This window comes from Ipomoea nil, unplaced genomic scaffold (genome assembly GCF_001879475.1).
Source record: "Ipomoea nil cultivar Tokyo-kokei standard unplaced genomic scaffold, Asagao_1.1 scaffold1421, whole genome shotgun sequence".
NCBI lineage: Eukaryota > Viridiplantae > Streptophyta > Magnoliopsida > Solanales > Convolvulaceae > Ipomoea > Ipomoea nil.
The window spans coordinates 307,745-321,199 of record NW_017617849.1 but is presented as its reverse complement, the minus strand read 5'-3'; the positions used below and the strand labels follow the sequence as shown (position 1 = coordinate 321,199).

Sequence of the window (13,455 nt, the reverse complement as noted above, 5' to 3'; positions counted from 1 at the left end):
ACATAATAATTTACCAGTATTGATGGGACTACCTTCTTTAAGTTTGGATTTAACCCCAAAAAAAAATTATTGTGTTGATAATATGTTATATTTTTTGACAATAAGTTAACTGAAGACGGGGAGTATACTTCCCGGTCTCGTCCCGTTACCATTCCTAATTCGCAACGACCTTACACTAGTCACACATTCCACAAGAAACCGAGCAATGTTGGGGGTGCGCCAACTAGGGCTGGGCACTTCGGTCTTCGGTTCGGTTTTCGGTTTTAGAAAAGTTAAGCCATTCGGCTTAACATTATAGTTCGTTTCGGTTCGGTTTCAATCGGTTTGGTCTTCGGTTCGGATTCTAAGACTTTACGATCCCCAAATTTCAACATTTTCTAATTTTCCAAACATACTACCAAACAATACCAATTCACATAATCCACATCTAAAATCTAAACTTTATATAACAATTAAATAGCAATTTAAAGTTTAAACATACTACTAAATACTAACATCACATACTAATAGCAATCTAATTACCAAAACATCACATACTTAGAATCCAAAGTTCAAAGTTCAAACATTACAAACATGAAGGATCACATAATTCAAACTCCAAATCCAATGTTTAAAGATTACAAACATAAAACATCAAATAACCCAAATCCAAAGTCTAATATCTAAATATTAGATACCAACATAACAATTCAAACACAATCAACATAGCAATCCAAATTCCAAACTCATATGTTGTTAAGTTGTTCATCCATCATCACGGATCAATATGAAGTTGCCCTGCTGATTTGCGAATCTCTGTACAACAAAACAAAAGGTTCAAAAATAAGTTAAAGTAATAAAATATTGAAGCATAAACTAATATAGTATATATTATACATAAATTCATAATAAAATATAGAATTGTCACTTACCTTCTGCAAGCATATCCATAAACTGAGTTTCTTCTAATATCTGAGCCAGGCTTACTGTTGCATCAGATTGGAGTGAAGACCGCAACCAATCTTGTGTCAAAATCAATGCCTCTACCATATACGGTGTCAAAGAACTCTGATATTGGTCTAAAAATACGGCCTGAAGTGCTAAAAGCAGACTCTGATGCAACACTAGAAACTGGAATTGCAAGAACATCACGTGCCATTTGTGACAAGATTGGGAATTTCATACTTTCTTTCCTCCACCATGACAAAATATCAAATTGCATACCCAATCTATTAGGAGTTGGCCTTTCAATCTTTTCCATCTAGTATATATCCAACTCATTTGATATTTGTTGCACATCTCCTTTTTCACAAATCATATCGGTGGCATACGTGTTAAAAATACTCTCAACAGGTGCGACATCACCAACATTTAAAACCAATTCACTAGTTACACAAGATTGAATTACACTCTCACATCCACCACCACTTTGACTTGTAGTTGCATTTGGTTTAGCATAGAATGCACTGTATACCTCATACAACTTATGCGTGACATCCATTACTGCTTTTTCCATTTCACTACATTTTGGTGTATCTTTGCCGTACAATTTTTTCAAAACAAATTGTTAACCATAAAGGCTAGACCTTTGCTCACTGCGCACAAGGAACCCCCATCACTTCGAGAGGTAGCTCACACACTGCCGCTGGTGAGATTCAATCCCTGGTCATTCTTCCAAACTTTCACCTCTATGACCAACTGCCCATGCGAGTTAACCTCTCCCATCATCTTTGGCCCTTTCCGAGTCCAATATGAACCTCTCATATGTTTCTTGGCTTCTTCGCCTAGGTCCTTACTCCTAGGCACTATCAATTATTGAAAATAGGATCAAATAAGTCTCAAACTTTATACGAAAAAGTAATTAAGATTATGAATTTTAAAAAGTTGAAATTAAACACATCAACTACTGATTCAATTGAGTTGATAGCTTGTTAAATTGATGCAATTATGCCCATTGGCTAGTAAACTCCATGTAATAGTTAATAATATACGATGATGTGGATTTTTTTTTTCAAAAAAATAATTAAAAAGAAAAAAAATAAGATAGTCCAGTGGATGGAGTAGTCAGCCATTCAACTGGATGAAGAAGTCATGGACAACTTCTCTTTCTGTGATTTTTTTATAAATTTAAATTAATTTATTTGAATAAATAGTGTCACGTCAATTTTTTTTACCAGTTACTTAACCGGCTAATTGGTTTAATTGAATTAAATTGAGAAGTTAATGTATTTAATTGTAACTTTTGAAAATTTAGGCACTTAATTAGTATTTCGTTTAAAGTTCAAAGGAATATTTGATAATTTTTCATCAATAAATAAAGAAAAAATGGTATCATCTTTCTCTATTTATGGTATGTATAGTCTCTTGTTAATTGGACTAGGCATTTTATGCGTGTAGATTTGAGCTCAATATTAAAATCCGTTAACATTATTAATAAAAATAAAAATATTTATTAATAAAAATACTTTTAAAATATTTTTTTTAACACTTCAAAACTATATATGTGAAAATTAATAATTTAAAAAGATACAATTTAATAAATATCATAAATTAATTATTATTATACCGGAGTATTATTTTTTGTTTATAATAAAAATGAAAAGGTATTCAAATATGTAAGTCAATAAATTTAGGATAAAATTAATATAATGGCTAATAAATATGTCGTGATTAATTACATTGTCATAATATTTGCTTTATTTAATTTTAATTTCATTAATAAAATATTCCTTAACTACTCTCGCTGAATTGTAGGCACCTCTTTTGGATGGGATAACTGACCAGGTTGCTCTATACCCAAAGTCAACGATTGAACTCTTAACCTTTAGTTAAGAATGGATGAGTCATTTCCACTCAACCACACCCCCAGATTATTCCTTAACTAGTTTTAATAGAAAATATAATTAATAAAGTTATAAAAGAATGGTGACAATTTTATCAAGTTAAAATACAATGTACAACCCGATTGGCTCGCGAAGAACCGTGACTTGGATCCTGACTTGGTGTTGCACCCGTGTTGCCCTCATATGAATTTGGATTTGCTTATCCACAATGATATTTTTGGGTGCCTAGTGCCCGCGGTGACGGTGACTATTTTTTGTTTTTGTATCTCCGGGGCTTCGCCTTTCCTTTTGTTCCCAAAAAAAAAAAAAAAAAAAAAAAAAAAAGAATGTACAACATTTTAAACTTGATGTACACATATATTCGCACAAAATTTATGAAAAAAAATCAGGGATATAAATGGATTCATACACATAATGTTTTTAGATAAAATCAATTCAATTATTGAAGCAAACTATAGTGTAAAACTCTTACACCTACATTAACCACTAATATGACGTTTGGTTGGAAAGAATGAATTAGATAAGAAAGAAATTGTAATTTCGTGGGAATAAAGTAGAAATTCAAATTATATTATTTGGTAGATAGGAATAGAAGTATTAGAAATGGGTAGAGAACGGTAATAAGTTTCGGTAAAGTATTTAACATGTTTGATAGTAGGGTGGAATGGGGAATGATTACTAATAGTAGTGCTTGAGAATGAAACCCTTATTTTATTTGGGTATGAGTTTTTCAATTGATGGAGTATTCGAAACCCATAGTAGTGTTCTAAAAACCTATCAACTAAACAATAACAATCACTTTCATACCCATTCCTATGGGCAAAACCCATCAACCAAACACACCCTAAGAATTAATTCCCAAAATAGTCATATGACTATAGCCTTTTCTTAAATTGGTTCATTGACTTTTAATTGCAACCAAAGTGGTCCCCCAACTATTGAATTTTAAGCCAAAATGGTCTCGGGTAGCTTTGGCGTGAAGTATGTGTTAAAATGAATGGTAAAACAGGTAATACAAGTTTTGCTCTCCAATTTAATGAATATGCAACTCCCTTTCCTGCTGCGCATGTTTTTATTCAAATTATGTTTTTTGCTCTCCTCATTCTGCGATCAAAATTAATAATAACATTGCAAACCGTAAAATTAATAATAATAATAATAATAATAATAATAATAATATAACAATTTTGACTAACATTGCTTCCTCCATAAGCTCAGAATCTCCGACCGGGATTTTCATTTTAACACCTACTTCACGGTAAAACTAACGGATGACCATTTTGGCTTAAAATTCAATAGTCGGAAGACCACTTTGGGTGCAATTAAAAGCCAAGGAACCAATTTAAGAAAAGGTCATAGCCCGATGATCATTTTGGGAATTAAATAATAATAATAATAATAATAATAATAATAATAATAATAATAATAATAACAATAATAATAATAATAATAATAATAATAATAATAATAATAATAATAATAATAATAATAATAATAATAATAATAATAATAGACCACTCAAGTGCACATCAAACTGCAATTAAGCCATCGAACTAAAAATAAATAAAATTAAGTCCTTAAATAACACAAATTCATGTAATTAGACCTAAAATAACCCGTTTACCTGAAACTCTGAAAGTATGCTGACGTGGTGACGGTTACCGATTTTAAAAATAATTTTTAAAATAAAATAGTTAATTAAAATAATTTAAAAGAAAATTAAAAAAAAAATAGAAGGCCAGTCGGCTTCGTCTCAATGGCCAAGGAGAAATAACGACACCACCATTACTCAAGTTTTTAAATTCTGAATGTATTAAATTGGTAAACCAGGCCCCTAATTTTGGCAAATATCTGGGATTGCCACCGTTTGTGGGGAGAAATAAGAAGGCGGCCTTTGCATATATTGAAGACAAAATCCAATAGAGGATTGGGTCGTGAAGTAAGAAATTTCTCTCATATGCAGGAAATGAAGTCTTATTGAAAAGTGTGGCTCAAGTTATGCCTACCTTTTCAATGAGTGTCTTTTTGTTGCCTATATCTGTGTGTACAGCTATTGAACAGACAATGAATCGCTATTGGTGGGGCTCATGGACTGACCGTGGTATTCACTGGAAGGCATGGGATAAGTTGTGTATCCCTAAGCAGTATGGAGGCCTGGGTTTCAAGGATCTGAAAGCATTTAATTTGGCAATGTTGGGTAAACAGGCATGGAGGTTGTTGACCAAAGCTGAGTCACTTGTCTCTCGAGTATACAAAGCCAGATACTATCCTAAAAGTTCATTTTATGAAGCAGGTATTGGAAATAATCCCGGTTATTGCTGGCGAAGTATTATAGCTGCCAAAACATTAATAACAAGCGGAGTAAGACGTCGTATTGGGGATGGAAAGTCTACCTTAATATGGGAACATCTCTGGCTTCAGGATGAGTTGGAACCAATGGTCCAAACGGAGATGCTACCTCAGCTAGCTGGTGCAAAAGTTGTGGGATTGATTGATCAAAACACTGGTACATGGGATCCCCACATTTAACAGATATTTTCCACCCAAATGATACCAAGAATTTTAAAGATTCTAGTCTCACCAGGATATGAGGATATATGGTATTGGTATGGGGACACAAATGAATGCTATTCAGTAAAGAATGGGTACAGGCTAATGGTGGGAACTTATGAGAATAATACTGGTTTTGATAAGTGGCGAACCCTATGGAATTTGAAAATCCCCTAAATGGAAGACCTTTCTATGGAGAGCTATAGGTGATATTCTCCCTACTACCACCAATTTGCTTATAAAGATGGTGGATATTAGCCCAACTTGTGCCATGTGTGGCGTTATGGATGAAAACACAATGCATGCCTTAGTATTGTGTGACTATGCTAGGTCTATTTGGGATCAATCTAACCTTCCATTCCCCCATTTTGTAACGAATATTTTCCAAGAATGGTTTAGGGTGGGATATTGTTTGCAGCTGGAATATTATACAATATTTGGAGAGCCCGGAACGATGCCGTTTGGAATGCATGTCTGCCAAGACCGAAGAAGATTATCGCGACTGTCGTGGCGTCCGTACATGCATGGCAGCAGGTACACTCGGCTGCCCCCTCACACCCGGCCGGTCTCGCCTCTGCCGACCTGCTGCCGCTGCCGGCAGAGCAGCACGCTGCCCCAACTGCCGAGATACAACCAGCGCAGCCAACGTCTCCCATTGCCACGGCTGGAATGGAAGCAGTACCGCGGATGCGGTGTTCCGTCGACGCCGGGTTTCGGCCTCTCTTGAAGACCGCCACAGTTGGAGCGATGTTGTTCGATGCGTATGGCGGATACGTCTCAGCCTATGTCGCGCCCTTACGAAACTGTATCTCACCGCTTATGGCCGAGGCGCTTGCGTGCAAGGAAGTTTTATCATGGCTCAGGGCACGTGGCGAACTGTCAGTTGAGTTGTTCACAGATTGCCAGACACTTCAGGCATATTTGGCTACTTCAACAATCCAACCTAGATCCTACTTTGGTTATGTCCTTGATGACTGTAGGACTACTATGGCTATGTTTACGTCTTGCTCAGTTATTTTTGTTCATAGATCGCAAAATTATTTAACGCATATATTAGCAGCTGAGACTTTTAATCATGATATGACTATGTATTGGGATGATATCCCACCTGACTCAATTTTGAATTACTTATAAATATAACCCCATTGATTTAAAAAAAAAAAAAAAAAAAAATTGGTATAGTTTACCTATACGTGGACTTCTCTATCTACTTTGACCCCCATTAATTAAGTTTATTTATTTATTTATTATTAATAAAGAATTGTTTTAATGCATGGCGACCCCGAAATCAAGGAGAAATAGCGACACCACCAATATGGTCATTACCGGCCAGACAATGATTTGACATGTAATAAGGACCTTAACCCAAACTAATTGTTATTTATACACTAACTGCAAAAGTGAAAGTGTCCAACATCATCATAACCATTACTAAAACGATTATAACATTCACTCCACCATTCCAACAAATGTTATCTTTTCTCCAAATTCTTAATTCTTATTAATAATAATGATAATAATAATAATAATAATAATAATAATAATAATAATAATAATAACAACAACAACAACAACAACAACAACAACAACAATAATAGACTTTTTTTAGTCCTTCAATTTTACTATAAGGGTCTGTTTGGTTTGCAGAAAATATTTTAGGGAAAATGAAATTGAAATTTCATGGAAAAACAATTATTAGGAAGATGAATTTCATTGTTTGGTTGGTGAAAAAATTACTGGGACTATTGCTTTCATTGTTTGGTTGAAGTTGGAATTGTAAGGAATAACGAGTATAATGACCTATATGCCCCTACAAAACAATAAAAGTAATAATAATCAAAGAAAGAACAACAAGGGTAAAGTTGTCAAGCCACCTCATTAATTTTTTCTTCCCAACTTCCATGAAAAACAAAATCTCATGTCCTACCAAGGATTTTGTTTCCATCAAATGTGAGGAATTTGGAAAATGAATTCCATGAACCAAACACCAAAAAATAACTATTTTTCTCTTGATAGGGAATAATGCTCCCATTGTATAGATCCCCTTTACGTTCCATACACCTGCTCGGTATCCGGTCGGCTCACCGAGAGGGATCATTCCCGACCTGGACCGACCATAAACTCGAACTTGCCGACCTAAATGTGGTAACCGAGCGCTTCGCTACTCAAGAACCGACCTCGATCAGTTCTGGTCGGAACGATCGTCCCGAACAAGGCCAGTTAACGCATCACTTCGCCTTAATCCAGCTCCATCCTAGTGGGCGATCAGGAATCTAAGCCCATGTAGCCGGCGAGGCGCTACTCCCGAGCTTGCCACATGCGCGACACGTGGCAGGCATGCCGAGAGCCTAGCATGTGTCCATTTCTATTCCCTATAAATACCACATTTATAATTGAGCGAGGGGGCTTTTGATATTTTCACCTATCACTTATCAGCTCGGAACTCTCTAACCCCACATCGAATATCCAAGCTCAATACTTAGGCTACTGTCACACTATATTAGGACCCCATACGATCTGACCCATATTACTGGTAGCAACATATTAACCCTATCACCTCCAGAAAATAATTTTCTATGGAAAAACTTTTCCATCTCACCATTAACCAAACATACCCTAATAGTTTACTCAATATTTTTTTATAGCTACCTTTTATTACCTTTTAATTGTTATTATTGAGGTAGTTCTTAATCGTCAACTTTATAGATTCTAAAATAAGAGAGATGGTTTTTATAATTTCACAGTCCCTACTTCCTAATTTCTTGTTCTTTTTGTTTAAAAAATAAAAGTAGTAGAGACATGATGAGTTCTTGTAATAAACGTTTTATTTCTTTTAAATATGGAAAAAGAAATTTAAATTTAAAACTCTTACTAGTATTTGTTTGTGTGTGTAACCAAAGAGGGTTCTTCATTTTTATTCTTTCCATTGTGTCATCATTTTTTTTTGGGTCTCAATGTTTAGACGAGATGTTATGATTAATTTCTTTATTTGACCGCATGATCAATGCAACTGTTTATTCTTTGATTCGATTGTATTTTTTGTTTTTTATTATCTTTGGATTAGTAATTGATGCATATATGTATTTGAGATAGATATGTATTTGGGAGAAGAGATAGAGATATCATTTCTATGTTTAGTTCACCACATGATTGGAATGAGTAACATGCAATTTTAAAGATCGATATATAAAATGACATAAATGATCTTTATTCTCTTTCCAAAAACAAAAATGATCTTTATTCGAATCAAATCATTAAATAGAACTCATAAATCATTAATTCAATTCTAAAAGTTTTACTTTAGAAGTGATTTTAATTAATCAACATAGAGTTAATTATTATTACTCTTGAGAAATATATTAGCATAAAATATTATAGGTGTATTCAATTGTACTATGACATTTATTATTTGGTGTCAATGAAGCCCTTTGGAGATAAGTTAATTAAGTACTCTGATCTTTTGTCATTGGTTGTTTGCTCTTTATTTTTTTCTCTTTGATTTCCCTTGTTTGTTCTAGTTGGTTGATTAGTCTTTTATTTAATTTAATTTTTATTAATTGTCTTTCTCATTAATAATTTGTAAATAGATAATAACAGAATAAGAGTTATTACTAGTATTCTTAGTCATTGTGCATGCATGTGACGGTGTATTCATGGATTTATTTGGGGGGGAATTAATGGTACGAGGAAGCATCACATATTCACATGGATTACTTGGACAAAATCTGTAGACTGAAGAAATATGGAGGGCTAGGCGTTTGAGATATGAGAAGAGCTAATTTGTTGAATCATCAACCCCAAGGGTCCGCTACACTCGGATTTGATAGAGTAATTGGGAGGATGATGCCAATGTGTGCATAAAAAATTTGCTCATTTTAAGCATAATCCTCACATTGTCGTTATCGATGTTCAAATCTTGACCTCTTTTCTTTCAAATAATGTTTACTGAACAATTAAGCTGAGTTCTATAAAGAAGGTAGTATACCTACCCACTATCAAATCAATAAACCTCTTCACACTAATGCACGAGCGGGGTGAGATGACTTCAAACTTGAAAGTGCATGATTTGTTAGAGATGTATTGTTAGTGTGTAAGTAATATGTGTTTAAAGTGTAAGTAATTGGTGCAAGTAAAATAACTTAAAAGTTCAATCATTTTCATTTAGCTAGGGTGTGTTTGGAAACACAAAAAATGATATATTATATATATAATTTTTTATTTAATTATTATTAAAGAATTTATTTTAGATATAAATTTCTTAATAATTTAGTTTTAAAAATTATTATTGTTTTTATTGTGGAACTTGTCAACAACTCCAAGAGAAACTTGCATGTTTACCCTATGATTAAAATGAAGATACAGAATAAATATATTAAATATTTTTAATTATTATATATATATACATTAGTGATAATATTATTTATTGTATAATTAAATATAAATCAATAGTATAAATTAGTGGGTAAAATAGTTTTATTTAATTAAACTAGTATTTGCCCCCGTGCGATGCACGGAATGCATTTGTTGTAATATATTAAAAGTATTTGGATTGATATATAATTATTTAAATTAAAACACCAAATATTATATAGTGCAATTGAATAATTGAGTTGGATCGATTATGTTTTCTGATGTTATTAATGCTTGGATTCGAACAAATAATTATTCAATTAATAGCCAACGTGTAGATGTACGCATCCGGTGTTGAAACTTTAGAGATTTTATATAGCAGTGTTTATGATTTGTATTAATTGGTCTAATTAGCTCGTTGTCTAGCTTGCAACTCAGTTATATAAATTATTTGTATAGAATATACAACATACAACATAAATATTAATATTAATTGATATTCAATGTAATATCACAAAAATAAAGTGATGTTTAAATAATATATAAATGCAATATGTACCTTAGAGTCATGAAATAAGCACTCTAGAGTTTGGTGGTTGACGCCTTGACGGCTGTGCGTTGATATTCTCTGGACAAATAACAACGCGTCAACTGAAGGTCTATAAAGCTTTTCCTTGTCTTGGAAGATAGATCAGCGGCAGTGACAAAATTTGACTTCATTACAAAACAATAAAGAGAAAGTTGAGAAATATAAGAGAAGAATTAAAAGTATATAATGGTAGAGAAGAAATGAGTTTGTGATCATTTTATATTCAGGAAATACATATCAATATCAATTTGTCTATACTATAATTATTAAATATTAATTATTACTATTTATTAATATAATTAATTAATTATTATTTAATTCATATAATTATCATAATATAATTGCCGATTATATATTTCCAGTGAAATATTAATATATATTCATTTCGTTTTCTAATATTTCATTTCCTTTTGAATATGTTCATTTCTTTTTTCCTTCATACAAAGAATAAATATTGATTGCCATATTTTTTTCCTTCATAATTTTTTTTAATATTTTATTTGTTGGTTACTAATTTTTTAGTAGGAAAAACTGTGTTATATTTCCAGTAAAATTTTAATATATTCATTTTGTTTTTCCTAGTATTTTATTTCCTTTTGGATATATTCATTTCCTTTTTCCTTCCTAAAAAGAATTAAAATTGATTTTCGTTCCTTTTTCCTTCATAATTTTTTCTTAATATTTCATTTGGTGGTTACTAATAACATATTCCCATGTGTAATATTTATTTATTTTTTCATTCATAAAAAGTATTAATATTTATTTTCATATAACTAAAAAATAATATAATTATAAAAATATAATTACTGATTATGCTTCCAGTGAAATATTAATATATTCTTTTCCTTTTTCCTTCATAAATAATTAATATAATTATAATAATATAATTTGCTGATTATATTTCCAGTGAAATATGAATATATTCATTTCATATTTTCTTTTCTTTTTTCTTTCATAATATTTCATTTGGTAGTTACTACTTTTTTTGATGGGAAAACTTGTATTATATTTGCAATGAATTTTTAATATTAATTTCCTTTTTCATTTGGCCTGATTCCCATACCAATTATTAACAGAATACTAATAATAGATTCTTGTGTGTAATATTCATTTTTTTTTTCATTCATAAAATGAATTAATATTCATTTTCATATAATTTAAAAGTAATATACTTATGAAAACATAATTGCCGATTATATTTTCAAAGAAATATTAATATATTCATTTCCATGCATGGCATAAAATTTAAATAACTTTATTCTACAAAATGTTTAAAAAATTATAAAATCAAATAATAATCATCACAACATACTATTACCATATATTATAAGGCATTGTGTTATTAAATATTACATGAGATTTAAAAAGTTTACAGAAATGAGCGCTCGTGTCGCCAGAATAAGGCACCACAATAATTACAGAAATGAGCAGCATTCCCAAGGTCCAAATAGGAATCCAATTACATAAATAGTTTATTATTAACACATATTATTGGTTGTTTGATGAAATTGAACATATCTAAGAGTTGTGAGTTCATAAAAAATTACCATATCCGTTATTTTCAGATACGAATTGTTTGAAATCCGTATTTTGTTCTTGACGATGTTGTACTGGAAATTCTCACAATTGACCACAAACCACGATTAGAATGATGATGTGGTGCTTTTTGCACTTTAAAAAACATAATTAACTGTTAATTATTGCACTTTAACAAAATAGGAATAACCAAGATTGTAAAAATCGTGAACCGTGTAATCTAAATTACCGTTTGATACATCAGCTAATGGTGGACGATCGAATATCACTGTTCAATGCGTATAAATTTGGGTTGCTAGCAACTGCAAATAGAGTTAACGCGTACAAATCAAACAATGGTTAATTAAATAAAATGATATTAAAAAATTCTTTAGTATTGAAAGATAAAATGATATTTTAAATATAACATATATCATTTGTGATTGCACTCAATGGTGTTCCTCTGGTGGCCACATGATTATCTTCGAACAAACTTTGATGAACATTAACTATTGCAAAAAAAGATTCGTAAAAATATAAGTGTTTAAATAATTCTCATAGAATAGATTCTACTTAGACAGAAATATGAATGAGTCTCTGAATTGTAATAATTTTGAAAATAATAATAACAAATAAATGCATGGTAATTAATATGAACATGTTAATTGTAAGTAATCAATAATTTGTAAGAAAAAAAACAACTGTATTTATTAAAATGTAAAAGTTATTACAAATAATGTGAACGTTAAAATTGAATACCATTGCTGGATATATTAATCGGTGTTCTTGGAGAAGAAATCATAAATCCACCATACAACGGTTCATTACCTGTCACTGCAATTATTTATATGAAGTTAAGAAATTTAAAAATGATACAGTAAAGTACTTACAAATGATTGTGATACAAAATTATATTTACCAATCATTGTTGGGGTGACTGGTATAACTGATGGTGCACCAATAGTTGATTGTAATGATGGTTGAGCATTATCGACCGATATATTTGATCGCAACAACGATGCTTGTGTATTATTATGATTACCAAACGGCTCATTTTCTAAAAAAATGAAATGACAAAGTTTAAATTATTGTGAAGGAATAACTAATAATGACAATAAAAAAAAAAATTTTGTTTAGTACCAAAAATTGAATACTATAAATTATTTAGATATTTATTAATTAACCATTTCTATATTACATTTTTTATTACATATACACCAATAAAAAAGGCAACCCCAATACAATAGTTTCCGAAATTGTAAAAGTTTTTAAGAAGCAGTAGGTCATTCCCAGTGAATTATTAGAATACTTTTCTTTTCTGTCAATTAGTAATTACACATCTTTATATATACATATTGCAAAATTATTTCCATCTTTAATTACGTTATTTACTTACCATAGAATATTTGGTTATAAATAACGTTATTTTCTTACCAATTGTGCTTTATTAATTCTTTTATCAATAAATAAATTAATATTAACAAAAGTTTGAGTAGGAAAATTGAAGAAGATGATTTTACTTTTATTAATGGTAAGTATAGAAGTATAGATTTCCTTATAAAAGAATAGAATAATTATTACTTATAAATTAAGTAATAACGTTATATAATATACACAGCAAGAGATATA

At 31.0% G+C, this 13,455-nt stretch overlaps 1 long non-coding RNA gene across 1 annotated transcript; it reads right to left on the bottom strand.

Moving 5' to 3' along the window:
• Window positions 1-645: 645 nt before the first annotated feature.
• Window positions 646-1,040, bottom strand: LOC109187966. The gene is made up of 2 exons (XR_002055338.1): window positions 912-1,040; window positions 646-795 (listed from the first exon to the last, which is right to left on the bottom strand). It is a non-coding gene; the product is annotated as an uncharacterized LOC109187966 (long non-coding RNA).
• Between the last annotated feature and the right edge of the window lie 12,415 nt (window positions 1,041-13,455).